Source organism: Mytilus galloprovincialis, chromosome 11 (genome assembly GCF_965363235.1).
Source record: "Mytilus galloprovincialis chromosome 11, xbMytGall1.hap1.1, whole genome shotgun sequence".
Taxonomy (NCBI): Eukaryota; Metazoa; Mollusca; class Bivalvia; order Mytilida; family Mytilidae; genus Mytilus; species Mytilus galloprovincialis.
In genome coordinates this window covers 10,255,045-10,276,609 of record NC_134848.1, presented here as the reverse complement: position 1 = coordinate 10,276,609, position 21,565 = coordinate 10,255,045, and the positions used below count along the sequence as shown (strand labels likewise).

At 32.1% G+C, this 21,565-nt stretch overlaps 1 long non-coding RNA gene across 1 annotated transcript; it reads right to left on the bottom strand.

The window, feature by feature from the left end:
* Positions 1 to 19,008: 19,008 nt before the first annotated feature.
* LOC143050985 (uncharacterized) lies at positions 19,009 to 21,321 on the bottom strand. The gene is made up of 3 exons (XR_012970526.1): positions 21,225 to 21,321; positions 19,857 to 20,021; positions 19,009 to 19,110 (listed from the first exon to the last, which is right to left on the bottom strand). It is a non-coding gene; the product is annotated as an uncharacterized LOC143050985 (long non-coding RNA).
* Positions 21,322 to 21,565: the final 244 nt, after the last annotated feature.

Genomic DNA, 21,565 nt, shown 5'->3' with positions numbered 1-21,565 from the left:
TTACTAAAGGGAAAGACCTTACTGTATTTCTTCTGATTATTATTATTATTATTATTATTATTATTATTATTATTATTCTTTTTGTTCCGCCAAACTTTGACGAAGTTAGCCTCCGTAACCGTAAGACGTGTCGCTTTCATGTTCACACTTTGTATCGGTGTAATGAATACCTATCCGGAACTCACCCTGTGAGTCGAAATATTTTGTCGGTTCGGAGTAATCCCTCCGAAACCCAAAAACCTTGTTATCGTTCCAACACCGTAACCGTAATAGGTAGAAAAAAAACAAAGGGTGAAATTTGTTCAGGACCAGACCCTGGTTCTTCGTTACATTTGGATCGAAAAGATTCAACGACTCATTGGTAGGGTTATGCCCCTATGAAAATTAACCGGTGTCGGTTGACCACCAAAACTCAGAAACCGTAAGTCGTAGACACCTAGGATCTTCACCAATCATCATCAATTTATGTATCTTTGAAAAATATCTCAAGGTCAAATTTGTATGTTGACCTTGACCTTTGACCTAACACCTTGTTATGGGATAATCTCAGAAACCATTATACTTACAGAAGTTTTAAATAGTGGAAAATGTTTGGGTCATTACGGCACAACTTTGTTACATTTTGACCGAAGAGATTTGACCTTTTTTTAAGGGGCATAACACCTGTTTTAGGTTTCTGGAAAGACAAAATCATCTTTTACTATATAACCAAAGGTCCTAGACCCATGGGGTCTTCGGCAATGACATTGGGGACTAATGACCTTGACAAAGGTCAAAAGGTCAAAGGTCAAGGTCATGTCCCATATAGCGAATTTGGTGTTTTTAACCTTATTTAAAGGTTTTTCAGTGTGTTTTAAAGCTTTTCAATACATTCTACGTCTGTTTGAACATGTATTTTACATTACAAAAGGAAAGACCTCTCAATTGTTCAAGAACAATTGACAGTTTAATTATTATTATTATTTTTTTTTTTTTTTTTCTTCCGCCTAATTTTTTTTCTTGCGTATTATTGATGTTTCAAAAGATGTCGCTTAGATATTTGGAATATGGTATCGTATAGTTTATACGCTTTAAAAATTTACAACTGTGTAACAAAATACTTTACGTTGTAAGAGTTATCTCCCCAAACACTGTTTTTCTTGTGGCCACTACTCCTTCGCAACCGTTAAAGATTACGACAAATTTATTTTACCAAATTGCTCGTTACATCTTCAGGATTAGGATATTCATTTGGACCGAAGCTTTACGGAGACTCCATATGAGAGTTATTCCCCCTTTTCCCTTAAATTAAGTGATATGCATTTCTAAATGGTAAACCATAAGTGATAAAGACATAGGGTCTCTAGATTTGGGGTCCTTGGTCGAAAATAATGAAAATGAGGTCAAGGTCAAAGGTCAAGGTCATATTCTAAATTTTGATTTTGGCTTATTTTCATTTATTTTCAAATACCTTATGACATATCGACAAATAATTTTTCATAAATTGTTAGTTGCGACATGTCCTTACTTGTATATTTTGATTGAAAGGGTGCGCAGACAATAAATAGGAGTTTTTGCCCATCTTACATTTAGAATTACGCGTAAAGTGATATTACTAATAAACCAAACATATTAAAGACCTTGGGTCTTTTGATTTAAGGTCCTTGGTTTGTGAACTTGAAATTGAGGTCAAGGTCATAGGTTAATATGACGTTCTAGATTTTAACCTTTGCTTTAAATTCATATAAATACATCATACAGCCATAGGAACTAACATTTTAAACTGATTTTTAATATTTCAATATCAAAAAAGATCTTTACTAGTGGAAAGACCTACAATTGTTCTCTGAACAATTGGTTTTTAATTATTATTTTTTTTTTTTTTTTTTTTTTTTTCTTCCGCCTAATTTTTTTCTTGCGTAGTATTGTTGTTTCATAAGATGTCGCTTAGATATTTGGAATATGATTTCGTATAGTTTATACGCTTGAAAAATTTACAACGACATAACAAAATACTTTACGTTGTAAGAGTTATCTCCCCAAACACTGTTTTTCTTGTGGCCACTACTCCTTCGCAACCGTAAAAGATTATGACAAATTTATTTTACCAAATTGCTCGTTACATCTTCAGGATTAGGCAATTCATTTGGACCGAAGCTTTCCAGAGACTCCATATGAGAGTTATTTCCCCTTATATAAATGATATAAGTAATATGCATTTCTAACTGGTAAACCATAAGTGATAGAGACCTAGGGTCTTTAGATTTGAGGTCCTTGGTCCAAAAAAATGAAAATGAGGTCAAGGTCAAAGGTCAAGGTCATGTCCTAAATTTTGATTTTTGCTTATTTTCACTACTTTTTTAATACCGTATGACATATCGACAAATAATTTTTCATGAATTGTTAGTTGCGACATGTCCTAACTTGTATATTTTGGTTGAAAAGGTGCACAGAAAATAAATGGGAGTTTTTGCCCATCTTACATTTAGAATTACGCGTAAAGTGATATTACTCTTTAACCAAACATATTAAAGACCTAGGGTCTTTTGAGTTAAGGTCCTTGGTTTGTGACCTTGAAATTGAGGTCAAGGTCATAGGTTAATAGGACGTTCTAGATTTTGAACTTTGCTTTAAATTGATGTTAATACATCATAAAGCCATAGGAACTAACATTTTAAACTGATTTTCATATTTCAATATCAAAACACATCTTTACTAGTGGAAAGACCTTCAATTGTTCTCTGAACAATTGGGTTTTAATTATTATTTTTTTTTTTTCTTCCGCCTAATTTTTTTCTTGCGTAGTATTGATGTTTCAAAAGATGTCGCTTAGATATTTGGAATATGATATTGTATAGTTGATACGCTTTAAAAATATACAACCGCGTAACAAAATACTTTACATTGTAAGAGTTATCTCCCCGAACACTGTTTTTCTTGTGGCCACTAATCCTTCGCAACCGTAAAAGATTACGACAAATTTATTTTGCCTAATTGCTCGTTACATCTTAAGGATAAGGATATTCATTTGGACCGAAGCTATATGGCGACCCTATATGAGAGTTATTCCCCCTTTTTCACTTGATTCAAGTGATATGCATTTCTAACTAGTAAACCATAAGTGATAGAGACCTAGGGTCTTCAGATTTGAGGTCCTTGGTCCAAAAAAACGAAAATAAGGTCAAGGTCAAATGTCAAGGTCATATTCAAAATTTTGATTTTGGCTTATTTTCACTAATTTTCAAATACCGTATGACATATCGACAAATAATTTTTCATAAATTGTTTATTTTGGTTGAAAGGGTGCGCAGACAATAAATAAGAGTTTTTGCCCATCTTACATTTGGAATTACACGTAAAGTGATATTACTCATTAACTAAACATATTAAAGACTTGTAGGGTCTTTTGATTTAAGGTCCTTGGTTTGTGACCTTGAAATTGAGGTCAAGGTCATAGGTAAATAGGACGTTCTAGATTTTGACCTTTGCTTAAAATTCAGATTAATATATCACAAAGCCATATGAACTAACATTTTCAACTGATTTTTTATATTTCAATATCAAAATAGAAATAGATCTTTACTAGTGGAAAGACCTTCAATTGTTCTCTGAACAATTGGTTTTTAATTATTATTATTATTATTATTAGGTCGTTCCACCTTTCCGTGGAAAGACCTATAGGTTTTGTTCTGGTTATTAGGTCTTTCCACCTTTCCGTGGAAAGACCTATAGGTTTTGTTCTGATTATTATTATTATTAGGTCTTTCCACCTTTCCGTGGAAAGACCTATAGGGTTTGTTCTGATTATTAGGTCTTTCCACTTTTCCGTGGAAAGACCTATTGAATTTGTTCTGATTATTATTATTATTATTATTTTTTTTTTTCTTCCGCCTAATTTTTTTTCTTGCGTATTATTGATGTTTCAAAAGATGTCGCTTAGATATTTGGAATATGGTATTGTATAGTTTATACGCTTTAAAACTTTACAACTGTGTAACAAAATACTTTACGTTGTAAGAGTTATCTCCCCAAACACTGTTTTTCTTGTGGCCACTACTCCTTCGCAACCGTTAAAGATTACGACAAATTTATTTTACCAAATTGCTCGTTACATCTTCAGGATTAGGATATTCATTTGGACCGAAGCTTTACGGAGACTCCATATGAGAGTTATTCCCCCTTTTCCATTTAATTAAGTGATATGCATTTCTAAATGGTAAACCATAAGTGATAAAGACATAGGGTCTTTAGATTTGGGGTCCTTGGTCGAAAATAATAAAAATGAGGTCAAGGTCAAAGGTCAAGGTCATATTCTAAATTTTGATTTTGGCTTATTTTCATTTATTTTCAAATACCTTATGACATATCGACAAATAATTTTTCATAAATTGTTAGTTGCGACATGTCCTTACTTGTATATTTTGATTGAAAGGGTGCGCAGACAATAAATGGGAGTTTTTGCCCATCTTACATTTAGAATTACGCGTAAAGTGATATTACTAATAAACCAAACATATTAAAGACCTTGGGTCTTTTGATTTAAGGTCCTTGGTTTGTGAACTTGAAATTGAGGTCAAGGTCATAGGTTGATATGACGTTCTAGATTTTGACCTTTGCTTTAAATTCATATAAATACATCATAAAGCCATAGGAACTAACATTTTAAACTGATTTTTAATATTTCAATATCAAAATAGATCTTTACTAGTGGAAAGACCTACAATTGTTCTCTGAACAATTGGTTTTTAATTATTATTTTTTTTTTTCTTCCGCCTAATTTTTTTCTTGCGCAGTATTGATGTTTCAAAAGATGTCGCTTAGATATTTGGAATATGATATCGTATAGTTTATACGCTTTAAAAAGTTACAACCGCGTAACAAAATACTTTACGTTGTAAGAGTTATCTCCCCAAATACTGTTTTTCTTGTGGCCACTACTCCTTGGCAACCGTTAAAGATTACGACAAATTTATTTTACCAAATTGCTCGTTACATCTTCAGGATTAGGATATTCATTTGGACCGAAGTTTTACGGAGACTCCATATGAGAGTTATTCCCCCTTTTCCATTTAAATAAGTGATATGCATTTCTAAATGGTAAACCATAAGTGATAGAGACATAGGGTCTTTAGATTTGAAGTCCTTGGTCCATAAAAATAAAAAGTAGGTCAAGGTCAAAGGTCAAGGTCATATTCTAAATTTTGATTTTGGCTTATTTTCACTTATATTTAAATACCGTATGACATTTCGACAAATATTTTTTCATAAATTGTTAGTTGCGACATGTCCATTACTTGTATATTTTGGTAAAAGGGTGCGCAGCCCATAAATTGGAGTTTTTGTCCATCTTACATTTAGAATTACGTGTAAAGTGATATTACTCATTAACCAAACATATTAAAGACCTAGGGTCTTCTGATTTAAGGTCCTTGCTTTTTGACCTTGAAATTGAGGTCAAGGTCATAGGTTAAAACGACGTTCTACATTTTGACCTTTGCTTTAAATTCATATAAATACATCATAAAGCCATAAGAACTAACATTTTAAACTGATTTTTCATATTTCAATATCAAAATAGATCTTTACTAGTGGAAAGACCTACAATTGTTCTCTGAACAATTGGTTTTTAATTATTTTTTTTTTTCTTCCGCCTAATTTTTTTTCTTGCGTAGTATTGTTGTTTAATAAGTTGTCGCTAAGACATTTGGAATATGATATCATATAGTTTATACGCTTTAAAAATTTACAACTGCGTAACAAAATACTTTACGTTGTATGAGTTATCTCCCCGAACACTGTTTTTCTTGTGGCCACTACTTCTTCGCAACCGTAAAAGATTACGACAAATTTATTTTACCAAATTGCCCGTTACTTCTTCAGGATTAGGATATTTATTTGGACCGAAGCTATCCGGAGACTCCATATGAGAGTTATTTCCCCTTATGCATTTGATATAAGTGATATGCGTTTCTAACTGGTAAACCATCAGTGATATAGGCCTAGGGTCTTTGGATTTAAGTTCCTTCGTCCAAAAAAATGAAAATAAGGTTAAGGTCAAAGGTCAAGGTCATATTCTAAATTTTGATTTTGGCTTATTTTCTCTTATTTTCAACAACCGTGAAAGATATTGACAAATTATTTTTACTAAAATGTGAGTTGCGACATGTTGTGGCCACTACTCCTTCGCAACCATCAAACATTATGACAAATTTATTTTACCAAATTGCTCGTTACATCTTCAGGATTAGGTTGTCTGTTTATACCGAATCTATATGGAGACTCCATATGAGTGTTATTCCCCCTTATGTATTTGGTATAAGTGATTTGCATTTCTAACTGGTAAACCATAAGTGATAGAGGCCTAGGGTTTTCGGATTTGAGGTCCTTGGTCCAAAAAAATGAAAATAAGGTCAAGGTCAAAGGTCAAGGTCATATTTTAAATTTTGATTTTGGCTTATTTTCACTTATTTTCACTTACCGTATGACATATCGACAAATAATTTTTCATAAATTGTTAGTTGCGACATGTCCTTACTTGTAAATTTTGGTTGAAAGGGTGCGCATACAATAAATTGGAGTTTTTGTCCATCTTACATTTACAATTACGCGTAAAGTGGTATTACTCATTAACCAAACATATTAAAGGCCTAGGGTCTTTTGATTTAAGGTCTTTGGTTTGTGACCTTGAAATTGAGGTCAAGGTCATAGGTTAATAGGACGTTCTATATTTTGACCTTTGCTTTAAATTCATATTAATACATCACAAAGCCATAGGAACTAACATTTTAAACTGATTTTTCATATTTCAATATCAAAATAGATCTTTACTAGTGGAAAGACCTTCAATTGTTCTCTGAACAATTGGTTTTTAATTATTTTTTTTTTCTTCCGCCAAATTTTTTTCTTGCATAGTATGGTTGTTTCATAAGTTGTCGCTTAGATTTTTGGAAGATGATATCGCATAGTTTATACGCTTCAAAAACTGACAACCGCGTAACCAAATACTTTACGTTGTAAGAGTTGTCTCCCCAAACACTGTTTTTCTTGTGGCCACTACTCCTTCGCAACCATAAAACATTATGACAAATTTATTTTACCAAATTGCTCGTTACATCTTCAGGATTAGGTTGGCTGTTATACCGAAGCTATATGGAGACTCCATATGAGAGTTATTCCCCCTTATGTATTTGGTATAAGTGATTTGCATTTCTAACTGATAAACCATAAGTGATAGAGGCCTAGGGTTTTCGGATTTGAGGGCCTTGGTCCAAAAAAATGAAAATAAGGTCAAGGTCAAAGATCAAGGTCATATTTTAAATTTTGATTTTGGCTTATTTTCACTTATTTTCAATTACCGTATGACATATCGACAAATAATTTTTCATAAATTGTTAGTTGCGACATGTCCTTACTTGTATATTTTGGTTGAAAGGGTGCGCATACAATAAATGGGAGTTTTTGTCCATCTTACATTTACAATTACGCGTAAAGTGGTATTACTCATTAACCAAACATATTAAAGGCCTAGGGTCTTTTGATTTAAGGTCTTTGGTTTGTGACCTTGAAATTGAGGTCAAGGTCATAGGTTAATATGACGTTCTAGATTTTGACCTTTGCTTTAAATTCATATAAATACATCATAAAGCCATAGGAACTAACATTTTAAACTGATTTTTCATATTTCAATATCAAAATAGATCTTTGCTAGTGGAAAGACCTACAATTGTTCTTTGAACAATTGGTTTTTAATTAGGTCTTTCAACCTTTCTGTTGAAAGACCTATTGTATTTGTTCTGATTATTATTATTAGGTCTTTCAACCTTCAGGTGAAAGACCTATTGTATTCGTTCTGATTATTATTATTATTATTATTATTATTTTTATTTTTTTTCTTCCGCCAACTTTTTTTTCCTTCGCTGTTTTTTTGTTTCACAAGATGTCGCTTATATATAAGGTATATGATATCGAACAGTTAATACGCTTCTGAAACTGACACCGCGTAACAAAAAGCTTTACCTTGTAAGAGTTATCTCCCCGAACACTGTTTTTCTTGTGTCCTCTAAGGCTTCGCAACCGTATAAGAAACCGACAAATTTATTTTTCAAAATTGCTCGTTATATCCTCAGGATGTTCTGTTTTATTTTGACCGAAGCTATCCGGAGACTCCATATGAGAGTTATCTCCCCTTTTATATATGATATAAGTGATATGCATTTCTAGCTGGTAAACCATAAGTGATAGAGACCTAGGGTCTTTTGATTTAAGATCCTTGGTCCAAAAAAATGAAAATAAGGTCAAGGTCAAAGGTCAAGGTCAAATTCTAAATTTTGATTTTGGCTTATTTTCACTTATTTTCATTACCTTTATAAGATTTCGACAAATTATTTTTACTAAATTGTTAGTTGCGACATGTCGTAACTTATAAATTTTGATTGGAAGGGTGCGTAGACAAAAAATGGGAGTTTTTGCCCCTCTTATATTTAGAATTATGCGTAAAGTGATATTACTCATGAACCATACATAATACAAACCTAGAGTCTGTTGTTTTGGGATCTTGGTTTATGACCTTGAAATTGAGGTCAAGGTCATAGGTTAATTGGACGTTCTAGATTTTGACCTTTGCTCCAAATTCATATTTTCATATCATAAAGCCATAGCAACTGACATTTTCAACTGAATCTTAATATTTTCATATCAAAATAGATCCTTATTGGTTGAAAGACCTTCAATTGTTCTTTGAACAATTGGTTTTTAATTATTATTATTATTATTATTATTATTATTTTTTTTTTTTTTTTTCTTCTGCTAACTTTTTTTTCCTTCGCTGTTTTTTTGTTTCACAAGATGTCGCTTAGATATTTGGCATATGATATCAAACAGTAAATGCGCTTCTGAAACTGACACCGCGTAACAAAAACCTTTACCTTGTAAGAGTTATCTCCCCAAACACTGTTTTTCTTGTGGCCACTACTACTTCGCAACCGTATAAGAAACCGACAAATTTATTTTTCCAAATTGCTCGTTATATCCTTAGGATGTTCTGTTTCATTTCAACGGAAGCTATCCGGAGACTCCATATGAGAGTTATCCCCCCTTTTATATATGATATCAGTGATATGCATTTCTAACTGGTAAACTATAAGTGATAGAGACCTAGGGTCTTTTGATTTAAGATCCATGGTCCAAAAAAATGAAAATTAGGTCAAGGTCAAAGGTCAAGGTCAAATTCTTAATTTTGATTTTGGCTTATTTTCACTTTTTTTCATTAACCTTATAAGATATCGACAGTTTTTTTTTACTAAATTGTTAGTTGCGACATGTCGTAACTTATAAATTTTGGTTGCGAGGGTGCGTAAACAATAAAAGGGAGTTTTCGCCCCTCTTATATTAAGAATTATGCGTAAAGTGATTTTACTCATGAACCATACATATTAAGGAACTAGTGTCTTTTTATTTGAGATGTTTAGTCTATGACCTTGAAATTGAGGTCAAGGTCATAGGTTAATTGGACGTTCTAGATTTTGACCTTTGCTTAAAATTCATATTTATACATCATTAAGCCATAGGAACTGACATTTTCAACTGAATTTTAATATTTTCATATCTAAATAGATCCTTATTGGTTGAAAGACCTTCAATTGTTCTCTGAACAATTGGTTTTTAATTATTATTATTTTTTTTTTTTTTCTTCCGCCAACTTTTTTTTCCTTCGCTGTTTTTTTGTTTCACAAGATGTCGGTTAGATATTTGGTATATGATATCGAACAGTTAATGCGCTTCTGAAACTGACACCGCGTAACAAAAACCTTTACCTTGTAAGAGTTATCTCCCCAAACACTGTTTTTCTTGTGGCCACTACTACTTCGCAACCGTATAAGAAACCGACAAATTTATTTTTCCAAATTGCTCGTTATATCCTTAGGATGTTCTGTTTCATTTCAACGGAAGCTATCCGGAGACTCCATATGAGAGTTATCCCCCTTTTATATATGATATCAGTGATATGCATTTCTAACTGGTAAGCTATAAGTGATAGAGACCTAGGGTCTTTTGATTTAAGATCCTTGGTCCAAAAAAATGAAAATTAGGTCAAGGTCAAAGGTCAAGGTCAAATTCTTAATTTTGATTTTGGCTTATTTTCACCTTTTTTCATTAACCTTATTAGATATCGACAATTTCTTTTTACTAAATTGTTAGTTGCGACATGTCGTAACTTATAAATTTTGGTTGCGAGGGTGCGTAAACAATAAAAGGGAGTTTTCGCCCCTCTTATATTAAGAATTATGCGTAAAGTGATTTTACTCATGAACCATACATATTAAGGAACTAGTGTCTTTTTATTTGAGATGTTTAGTCTATGACCTTGAAATTGAGGTCAAGGTCATAGGTAAATTGGACGTTCTAGATTTTGACCTTTGCTTAAAATTCATATTTATACATCATTAAGCCATAGGAACTGACATTTTCAACTGAATTTTAATATTTTCATATCTAAATAGATCCTTATTGGTTGAAAGACCTTCAATTGTTCTTTGAACAATTGGTTTTTAATTAGGTCTTTCAACCTTTCAGTTGAAAGACCTATAGGGTTTGTTCTGATTATTATTATTATTTTTTTTTTTTTTTTTCTTCCGCCAACTTTTTTTTCCTTCGCTGTTTTTTTGTTTCACAAGATATCGCTTAGATATAAGGTAAATGATATCGACCAGTTAATACGCTTCTGAAACTGACACCGCGTAACAAAAAACTGTACCTTGTAAGAGTTATCTCCCCGAACACTGTTTTTCTTGTGGCCACTACTCCTTCGCAACCGTATAAGAAACCGACAAATTTATTTTTCCAAATTGCTCGTTATATCCTTAGGATGTTCTGTTTCATTTCAACCGAAGCTATCCGGAGACTCCATATGAGAGTAATCCCCCTTTTATATATGATATCAGTGATATGCATTTCTAACTGGTAAACTATAAGTGATAGAGACCTAGGGTCTTTTGATTTAAGATCCTTGGTCCAAAAAAATGAAAATTAGGTCAAGGTCAAAGGTCAAGGTCAAATTCTAAATTTTGATTTTGGCTTATTTTCACCTTTTTTCATTAACCTTATAAGATATCGACAATTTTTTTTTACTAAATTGTTAGTTGCGACATGTCGTAACTTATAAATTTTGGTTGCAAGGGTGCGTAAACAATAAAAGGGAGTTTTCGCCCCTCTTATATTAAGAATTATGCGTAAAGTGATTTTACTCATGAACCATACATATTAAGGAACTAGTGTCTTTTTATTTGAGATGTTTAGCCTATGACCTTGAAATTGAGGTCAAGGTCATAGGTTAATTGGACGTTCTAGATTTTGACCTTTGCTTAAAATTCATATTTATACATCATTAAGCCATAGGAACTGACATTTTCAACTGAATTTTAATATTTTCATATCTAAATAGATCCTTATTGGTTGAAAGACCTTCAATTGTTCTTTGAACGATTGGTTTTTAATTATTATTATTATTTTTTTTTTTTTTCTTCCGCCAACTTTTTTTTCCTTCGCTGTTTTTTTGTTTCACAAGATATCGCTTAGATATAAGGTAAATGATATCGAACAGTTAATACGCTTCTGAAACTGACACCGCGTAACAAAAAACTTTACCTTGTTAGAGTTATCTCCCCGAACACTGTTTTTCTTGTGGCCACTACTCCTTCGCAACCGTATAAGAAACCGACAAATTTATTTTTCCAAATTGCTCGTTATATCCTTAGGATGTTCTGTTTCATTTCAACCGAAGCTATCCGGAGACTCCATATGAGAGTTATCCCCCCTTTTATATATGATATCAGTGATATGCATTTCTAACTGGTAAACTATAAGTGATAGAGACCTAGGGTCTTTTGATTTAAGATCCTTGGTCCAAAAAAATGAAAATTAGGTCAAGGTCAAAGGTCAAGGTCAAATTCTAAATTTTGATTTTGGCTTATTTTCACTTATTCTCATTAACTTTATAAGATTTCGACAAATTCTTTTTACTAAATTGTTAGTTGCGACATGTCGTAACTTAAAATTTTTGATTGGAAGGGTGCGTAGACAATAAACGGGAGTTTTTGCCCCTCTTATATGTAGAATTATGCATAAAGTGATATTACTCATGAACCATACATACTACTGACCTATAGGGTCTTTTGATTTGGGATCCTTGGTTTATGACCTTGAAATTAGGGTCAAGGTCATAGGTTAATTGGACGTTCTAGATTTTGACCTTTGCTCGAAATTCATATTTTCATATCATAAAGCCATAGCAACTGACATTTTCAACTGAATCTTAATATTTTCATATCAAAATAGATCCTTATTGGTTGAAAGACCTTCAATTGTTCTTTGAACAATTGGTTTTTAATTTTAATTTTTTTTCTTCTGCCAACTTTTTTTTCCTTCGCTGTTTTTTTGTTTCACAAGATGTCGCTTAGATATTTGGTATATTATATCGAACACTTAATGCGTTTCTGAAACTGACACCGCGTAACAAAAACCTTTACCTTGTAAGAGTTATCTCCCCGAACACTGTTTTTCTTGTGGCCACTAAGGCTTTGCAACCGTATAAGAAACCGACAAATTTATTTTTCCAAATTGCTCGTTATATCCTCAGGATGTTCTGTTTCATTTAAACCGAAGCTATCCGGAGACTTTATATGAGAGTTATCCCCCCTTTTATATATGATATAAGTGATAAGCATTTCTAACTGGTAAACCTTAAGTGATAGAGACCTAGGGTCTTTTGATTTTAGATCCTTGGTCCAAAAAAATGAAAATTAGGTCAAGATCAAAGGTCAAGGTCAAATTTTAAATTTTGATTTTTGCTTATTTTCAATTATTTTCAATTACTTAATAAGATTTCGACAAATTATTTTTACGAAATTGTTAGTTGCGACATGTCGTTACTTATAAATTTTGGTTACAAGGGTGCGTAGACAATAAATGGGAGTTTTCGCCCCTCTTATATTTAGAATTATGCGTAAAGTGATATTACTCATGAACCATACATAATACAGACCTAGGGTCTTTTGATTTGGGATCCTATGTTTATGACCTTGAAATTGAGGTCAAGGTCATAGGTAAATTGGACGTTCTAGATTTTGACCTTTGGTCGAAATTCATTTTTATACATCATAAAGCCATAGGAACTGATATTTTCAACTGATTCTTTATATTTTCATATCAAAATACATCCTCATTGGTTGAAAGACCTTCAATTGTTCTTTGAACAATTGGTTTTTAATTATTATTAAAGTTCTTATGTTATTGTCACAGTAAACAATGTGTTATTTGTCTTCTATATTATCGTTTTACCTTTAAAGGAGGAAGGTACTTTTGATTGAACTGATTAATGCTGAAGGATAAGTCTTGAATACAAAATAAATATTTAAAAATTACCGTTTCTCTGAAATTAAGTTCTATCAAAACCTTTGATTTACTAGTAGTACTATCGAATTCGAATAAATGCATAAGTCTTCAAAAAAAAAAAAAAAATGAAAGAGCTTTTGTGGCCAAATGATCCTAGTAGTTTATTTATAGCGTTCAGTAACCTAACTAGGGTTGTTATTTTCTGCAGGTGATCCCTTCCAGAGCATCTGAGATCACCCCTAGTTTTTGGTTGGGTTCGTGTTGCTTATTCTTTAGTTTTCTATGTTGTGTCATGCGGACGTTTGTTTATCTGTTTGTCTTTTTCTTTTTAAGTAATGGCGTTGTCAGTTTATTTTCGATTTATGAGTTTGACTGTCTCTTTGGTATCTTTCGTCCCTCTTTTGTAACTGTGCCCATTCAACACAAATGTTCATGAAAGTCCCTAATCAAATTCAAAACCGAAATGAAAATGTGTGTCCTTAATTTTCGTCTCGCATTTTGATAGTTGACCTAATTAGAACACCATCAACGTCCATGAACAGCAATTTCCACCGAAACAGTATCAAGCCACTATAAAACTTTACGCTTGCACATGACTTAAAAGCATTACATTTTAGGTGTATATTGTCTACTTAATTAATTTTTACATACTTTGATTTTTTTAACCCTGTATGCTAACACTGCCCATGTGAAATTTTAAAATTGTTTGTTAATACATTGAACGACACATATATGTGACGTATAAAATTTTCTGATGTCAGACACGTGAATCAATGGATGTGTTTGTAAATAGATGTTTTAATGTTCTGTTAAATTGTTCCTTTTAAAATTGTTACACGATAATGACTGCTGTACCCATATTTTGACTATTTTATTTATTTTGTCTGTTTAGTTCACGCATCATTGTAAATATAACGGAATTTGATGAGACTGTCATCAAAGTGAGAGGATAAGCGCTATTAAACCAGATTTAAGCCACCATTTTTTACATTTGAAAATGCCTGTACCAAGTCAGAAGTATGACAGTTCTTGTCCATTCGTTTTTGATGTCTTTTGTTATTTGATTTTGCCATGTGATTATGGACTTTCCGATTAGATTTTCCTCTAAGTTCAGTATTTTTTGTGATTTTCTTTTTGCAATAAACATGTGAAAGAATCTGCAGATGATTCAATTAGATAATCGCCAGTCCATGTATATTAAACTTCAGGTTGCCGTGGTTTTTTTTACTCGCACGGTCGAGCTTAACTTCTATATTGTGATACTATTATGAAGTTTTAACGTTTTGTTAATGAATGTATCCGAATCTGTATTTTTTTAAAATTTCAATTCATATCATATAATGAATAATTTATATAGCGAGATGACAAAATTCCGATTGATTTAATAATGACGTATCGTTTAATGAATTTAATATTAGGTCACACAATACCCGCCTTTAAAATACGTGCAAAGTTGAGTAGGTTTTTAGTCGATAATAATTATAATTTACCGTGTTTTTAAGTATAGAGGAAAATCAAATTACAAACTTTTTTTCATATATATGTATGGACACGTGATGTTGACTGTATCATCATGTGAGTGGTCACTTTTCTCGGGCAAATTTCGCAATTAGACTATTCTCTTGCCAATTTCGAACTGGCCATGTTCTGATATAATGGTGGCACATTGCTGTGGTTTTTTATTCTTGTTTTTTACTTCATGTATATATAGGTATATTGTTTACTAGTATACATTTTTTTATATCTTGTTAATGTAAATATAAGCTATTGTTCAGTACTGTCCAATACCTCTCTCTCTCTCGAGAAAATCGTGTGCGAATGGAGGTTTGGACGAAGGTTTTCATATCGACTGAGGGAACTCGGTTATTCCTGGCCGCTGGATTCGTTTATGACAGAGTAAAACATAACCACTTGTTATCATATAAAGCCAAATATAGGCAATCTCCGTGAATGAATATGACAGGGTAAAACATAATTCTGCAAGTAAAATGCAATTGATTATCCCCTCTTTATAGCATTGTCGTTTAAAAACCAACGACTTTATAAACGTTTTATCAGTTTCATATTCAATTTAATCTTATACATTGTTTTATAGACTTACAAATTCACATTTCAATGAAATGCTAGTCTGGCGTATAAAATTATAATCCCTGGTACCTTTGATAACTTTTTTACACCACTTCGTCGATGCCACTGCTGTTGGACGTTTCGTCCCAGAGGGTATCACCAGCCCAGTAGTCAGCACTTCGGTGTTGACATGAATATTAATTATATGGTCATTTTTATAAATTTTCTGTTTACAAAACTATATTTATGAATATTTCCAGGAAAAAATTACCTTTGCCGTATTTGGCACAACTTTTTGGAATTGCTCTTCAACTTTGTACTTGTTTGGCTTTATAACTATTTTGAACTGAGCGTCACTGATGAGTATTATGAAGACGAAACGCGCGTCTGGCGTATTAGATTATAATCCTGTTACCTTTGATAACTCTTTACAACATGCTTAACATTGTATATAATTTAAGTTCTTAATTCTTTTTCTATCTAAATTATGACCCAACCTCAAATGAATTACATAACTTTACAAAACACCTTTGTTAGAATAAAAGGTGTTACATTCTTACACTTTGTATAAACGGTCATCAAAGTAAAAGGGTATAAGCACGATTAAATCTTGAATATAATGATATATCATGGGTTGCTGTCTCATTGACGTTTATCCCATATCTCCAAATATGTGATAAACACGGAACATTTCAATATTTCTGCATGTTGACATATATGATAATTATAAGTAAGATGTGGTATGAGTGTCAATAAAACAACTCCAAGTCACAATGTATAAAAATTAAACAAATATAGGTCAAAGTACGGCCTTTAACACGGAAACTTGGCTATAAAGGGTCTAAAAGTATTAAACAATTCAAACAAGAAAAACAACGGTCCTATCTATAAAAAGCCAGAGCCACTTAAACCCCACAAAGAATCAACAACCACTGAATACATGCTGAACACCGGCTCTTCATTTAGAACATACAGATGCAATGCTGATGGTTTAAACGTTTCATTATGTTATTAGCACTGAATTTACAATAACAAAAACATCTGATTAATAACTTAAAACTTTATTAGACTTTCAATTCAGACTGAAGCTCATTACTAAAATACTTTGATGTACTAGAACAGTTTTTAATTCTAAAAACGCATAATTATATGCGAATTTCGTTTCATTCAACATTTCGAAATTTGGTTTTATCAATAGTACATGTTCAGTGAGTACTGTTCAGATATTTCGTACTCATTATTAGAGATATTTTCGATAAGATACCTTTCCGCCTATCCCTATTTTTAAATTATTGTACTAGTTATATATATATATATATATATATATATATATATTGTTTGTGCATATTTTACTTTTTGTTTTGTTTTGTTGTGCCCGCAATTTTGTTTACTCTTTTTTTCATGTATATCTATAAATTATTCGTGAAACGAACTTGTACAATAATTTTTGGCCAAAACTAAACTTAAAATATTTATCTTGTTTTCATTTCTTTAATAGCTATTCACATAGGGATAGGTGTGTCTGGATAAGAAACCCTGACGAACGAAAGCAGGAGGTGTTTCTTATACAGACACGCCGTATCTCGAGGTGTATAACTGACTTCTCTTGTGGATAGTTGTCTCATTGGCAATCATTCCACATATTCTTTTTTTTTTATATTTACACCCCATGCGAAACCCTATTTTTCTAAACATTGATAAATAAATGAAAAAAGAATGGATAGCATATTTACTTACCAGATCAAACTATGATTTTATAACATTTTTTTTTACATGAAACCCTACTAGTAACCTTTCCTTTGGCTATCATCGTTCAAACTTCGTCAAGTGAGTAGGTTTTACAAATGTCAAATAACACTGAGAATGGAAATGGGGAATTTGTCAAAGAGACAACAACCCGACCATAAAACATACAACAGCCGAAATTCACCAACAGGTCTTCAATGCAGCGAGAAATTCCCGCACCCGAAGGTGTCCTTCAGATGGCCCCTAAACAAATATATATACTAGTTCAGTGATAATGAACGCCATACTAAACTCCAAATTGTACACAAGAAACTTAAATAAAAAATCATAACTGAAAGGCTAGAGGCTCCTGACTTGCTGTTTTGCATATTTCCGTTAACTTCATGTGCTTATATAGATTAGAAAGTCATGTTTTATTTGTGCATTCTTATTACAAAATAACGTCATACTCCTTTTATGCATTTGTCAATATGGATAAGTATATGACGGGCGACATTTGAGTCAGTCGTTGGATTTGGTAGAAGAGACTAAAGATAAAGGTAATGTTTTAATACCTGTATAATTTTAACGAAGGAATTCATAAATGTATTTTTTTTGTAACGGCTTATACCCCCTTCTTCTAAGGTACAAACAAACCTGAAAATTCATTTTCGGACATACTGAGGATAGATGTGTCTGGAATAGAAACCCTACGGTCGGACACGCTCAACATACAGATTAAATATTAAGAAATTCCCCTTTTTTGTAGGTTTGGGAATGCAGGGGAGTGTCGGGATTCACGTTTTTTAAAAGATCAATAGTTATCAAAGGTACCAGGATTATAATTTAATACGCCAGACGCGCGTTTCGTCTACATAAGACTCATCAGTGACGCTCAGATGCGTCAGAATAGAGACATATGACTATGATCAGTGGCGGATTCAGGGGGTCCGAGGGTTCGGATTCCCCTTTTCTTGGACGATCCATATGTATGAATAATGACATTATTGGGTTGGGAAACCTCTTTTAAAAATGACTGGTTCTGCCTCTGGAGATTTTACCTTCTTACAAAGAGGTATTAAAGGATCAGTTTTTGTTCAAATTAGATGCTCAATAGGTTTTTCTCTATCATAAATTCCTTAAATATGTTCTATTATATCTTGAAACAATTTGAAGTGAACATAATAGTTTCATGCTATGTAAAAAAATATCAATTTCTATTGTTATGAATACCAATGGACCGTGTTTTCGGGATGTAGAAGCAGGGGTTTCCAGAACCATTGCTTTTCGCACCCTCTGGTAAAAAAATTGTAACAATATATCTATTCAATTACACCAGTTTTAGAAATAGAATCTATGAAGTATAGCAATAGAACTGGGTTGTATGTTGTTTCTTGTATGTTTCGTATATTATTTCAACTATGTGTTGTATGTATTAGGTACATTACTGGTTTGGGACTAAACGGAGTAGCATGAATACGTCCTTAATTTGGTTACGTTATTGTTTTGATAGCCACTTCAAAATTGACTTTTCGCTAAAAAGGACTAAAAAAGTTGGCTAATGAGAAAGAATAAAACAATTTCAATAAGGAAATTTATTTTTCTTCCGTAGGTATATACTTAACATTCAGTGAGTATCTTCCAATTGTTCATAGGTTACGTCATCAAATCAATTTCAAAAATTGAATTCTTTTATGCTCTTTTCAAAATAAAAATTGTGAGTCTTTTCTTAAATTGTTTCTTAATTTCGTTTAATCATCATTTTAGTAGATTGCAGTTGATGTTCATTCCACTTGAAATAGCTGCTATATCTCCCATTCAAATTAGAGTGTTGGCATGCCCTGTACCACCATGCTCCTATAGAGCTTTTTGCGCAGTTGTATGTGGTAATGTCATTATCCTTGTCTTTAGTAGTAAACATCATGCCATTGTGGTACTTAAGGCTATCTCCTGAGAAAATAAATAAAGATTGGATATAGTTGACTTCCATTTGAACTGATATATATGACACAATTTACAGTTGTTGTCCATTCATTTGATTTCCTCGGAGTCCAGTATTTTTATGACTTTATACTTTTTTCAGAAACAGGTTGATGATTACGTTTGCAAGTTATTTCTTTTGTTTTGGAAAGATATTGCAAAATAAAATATAAGTTTGTTTACCTTAGCCATCCAGTAAGAACAGTTCGATTTATTACCAAAAAAAATAATAAAAAAATAGGGATAATGATTTATATTTCGAAAACTGCGAGTGCCTATGAATAGGTAAAAATAACACACAATTTATTCATATTTTTATATTGCACAAAGGAAGAATTTGATAAAATAACGGGCTACATTTCAGCGATGAATTATGCAACTTTTGATATATACCTATATATACAATTTCCATTCCATTTTCGTACCAACCTTAGCTGATATTTATATAATATTTATATTCCATTATTTGAAATCATTGTGAACTAATTTAAAGAATTTGGAAACCGTGTCAAAATAATTGTAAATAAGAATTGTCTTCACAGTTTGTTAAAGATAACAGGTTATATTTTAATCAATTTCGATTCAATAATAATGGAATAACGGTTTTAAACTAAAACAATTCCGAATTATATTTTACAGATACAATGTGGTTAAATGTTGGATTGATACATCGTTGGAATATTTCATCAAGCCGTCTACTTATTCAAAACACTCACTTGTATTACCGCTATATCCTGTTACATTCAAACGATACATTGTGGTGGCATCTCCGACACTAAATTCGGAATACTCTGCATATCCATAAATCCCTTCACAATCTTCAAGATGTATGTAAAGCTTGTAGTTTCCAGAAGAGGTTAGAACATTAATGAAGTCATTTCCTGTGCCAAAGTGAAATAGAGATAAATCTGCGAACAAATGCCAATCAATCGGCAGATTATTTGTTGTTAACATCTACAATTCTTAACTGGACCAAACATGACGTAAATATGGGTTAATGCGATTGTATTGTTTGTTTAACAAACTAAGTTTGTACTTAATTGTATTGGAAAGAAATTGTTTTTATTTTGGTGTACGAACAATGAAATTACCCACGATTCTTTAGATTCTGAAACGGCCAATTAGATTAGGGAATTTCCGTTTTGGATTAGTCTTGTAGTTCTCTATTTTGGAGGTGTTTCTTTTGTTTCTATCATCCTTATAAAAATAAGAGTTTAAAAACAAAAATATCACATAACGTTAATAAAACACAGACAAAAGTTTCTATGGTCGAACTCATGTGTTAAAACTTAAAAAAATGTTACGTGTTTTGATTTTCAAATCGTAGAAAACTACGTTCTTCATTAATTGTGTTAAAATTGTTTGCGTACTCAATGTACTTCTTACAATATATTATTTGTATCAAGGTTTCATGTGTACGTCTTTTTATTCAACGCCATTTTGTCCCATGTTAAAGGTGTCTTTCTGATATTGTTTTGAATATCCCCCCATTTAAAAAATAAATAAATACGGAATTTGTATTGTGTTCTAGATCACCCTTAATCGTTCAGTGTATGTTAACTGAATATTTTTATTGTTATTTTGTGTTCTAGACAATTCATTGCAATTGATAGTTTATAGTGTGTCTTTCTATGTAGTAAGGTTATACTACTTTTCAGGTTATGATGAAGGTTGGTGCCCGTTTAAACACGCATCGGATGTTTGCACCTATTCGAAGTCAGGTGCCTGTTGTTCAGTAGTTGTCGATGTTGATGCGGTTAAATACGTGTTTCTCGTGTTTGATAAAGATTATATCTTTGATTTTTCTAGTTTGTTTTGTTTGACACTAGTCTTTTTTGGAACATTTATAGTTTGCTGTTCGGTGTAAGTCAAGGCTCCGAGTTGAAGGTCGTTCTTGGACCTATTATTGTTTACTCTTTACACATTGTGACTTGTATTGAGAGTTGTCTCGTTGGCACATCTTCCTAATTCTATATTGTACAAAAACATTTTTTATTCTTTGTTCGTTAAAGTTTAAAAACATGTACTCGAATAGCTGTGCTGAATAAACAATGCTTTTAAATGGACTATAAAGAGAAAAATACCCAACCAAAACTCGGATGTCAAATTTCCAAATCCAATCTTATAATCGTTCCATCCTCTGTAAAAATCAACCTTTCCGTTTATTCTGTTTTGAAAAACCTTTACAAAAAGAATAACATTATTAGCAATGATTTCAAGTAAACACTTCCTCAATGTTCAGCGATAAGTCCATTTCTATTAATTTGTGTGTGGTTGCAGTATCGTTATTTCGGTATATCGTTTTTTTTAGTTATCTTCTTTAGATTAGAACTTTTCAAGTGTGTATCTATTTATACCTCTTTCACTTTCATATATTTGTTTTAGCGTTCCTGATGAAGGTATTGTTATAGACAAATTTGACAGT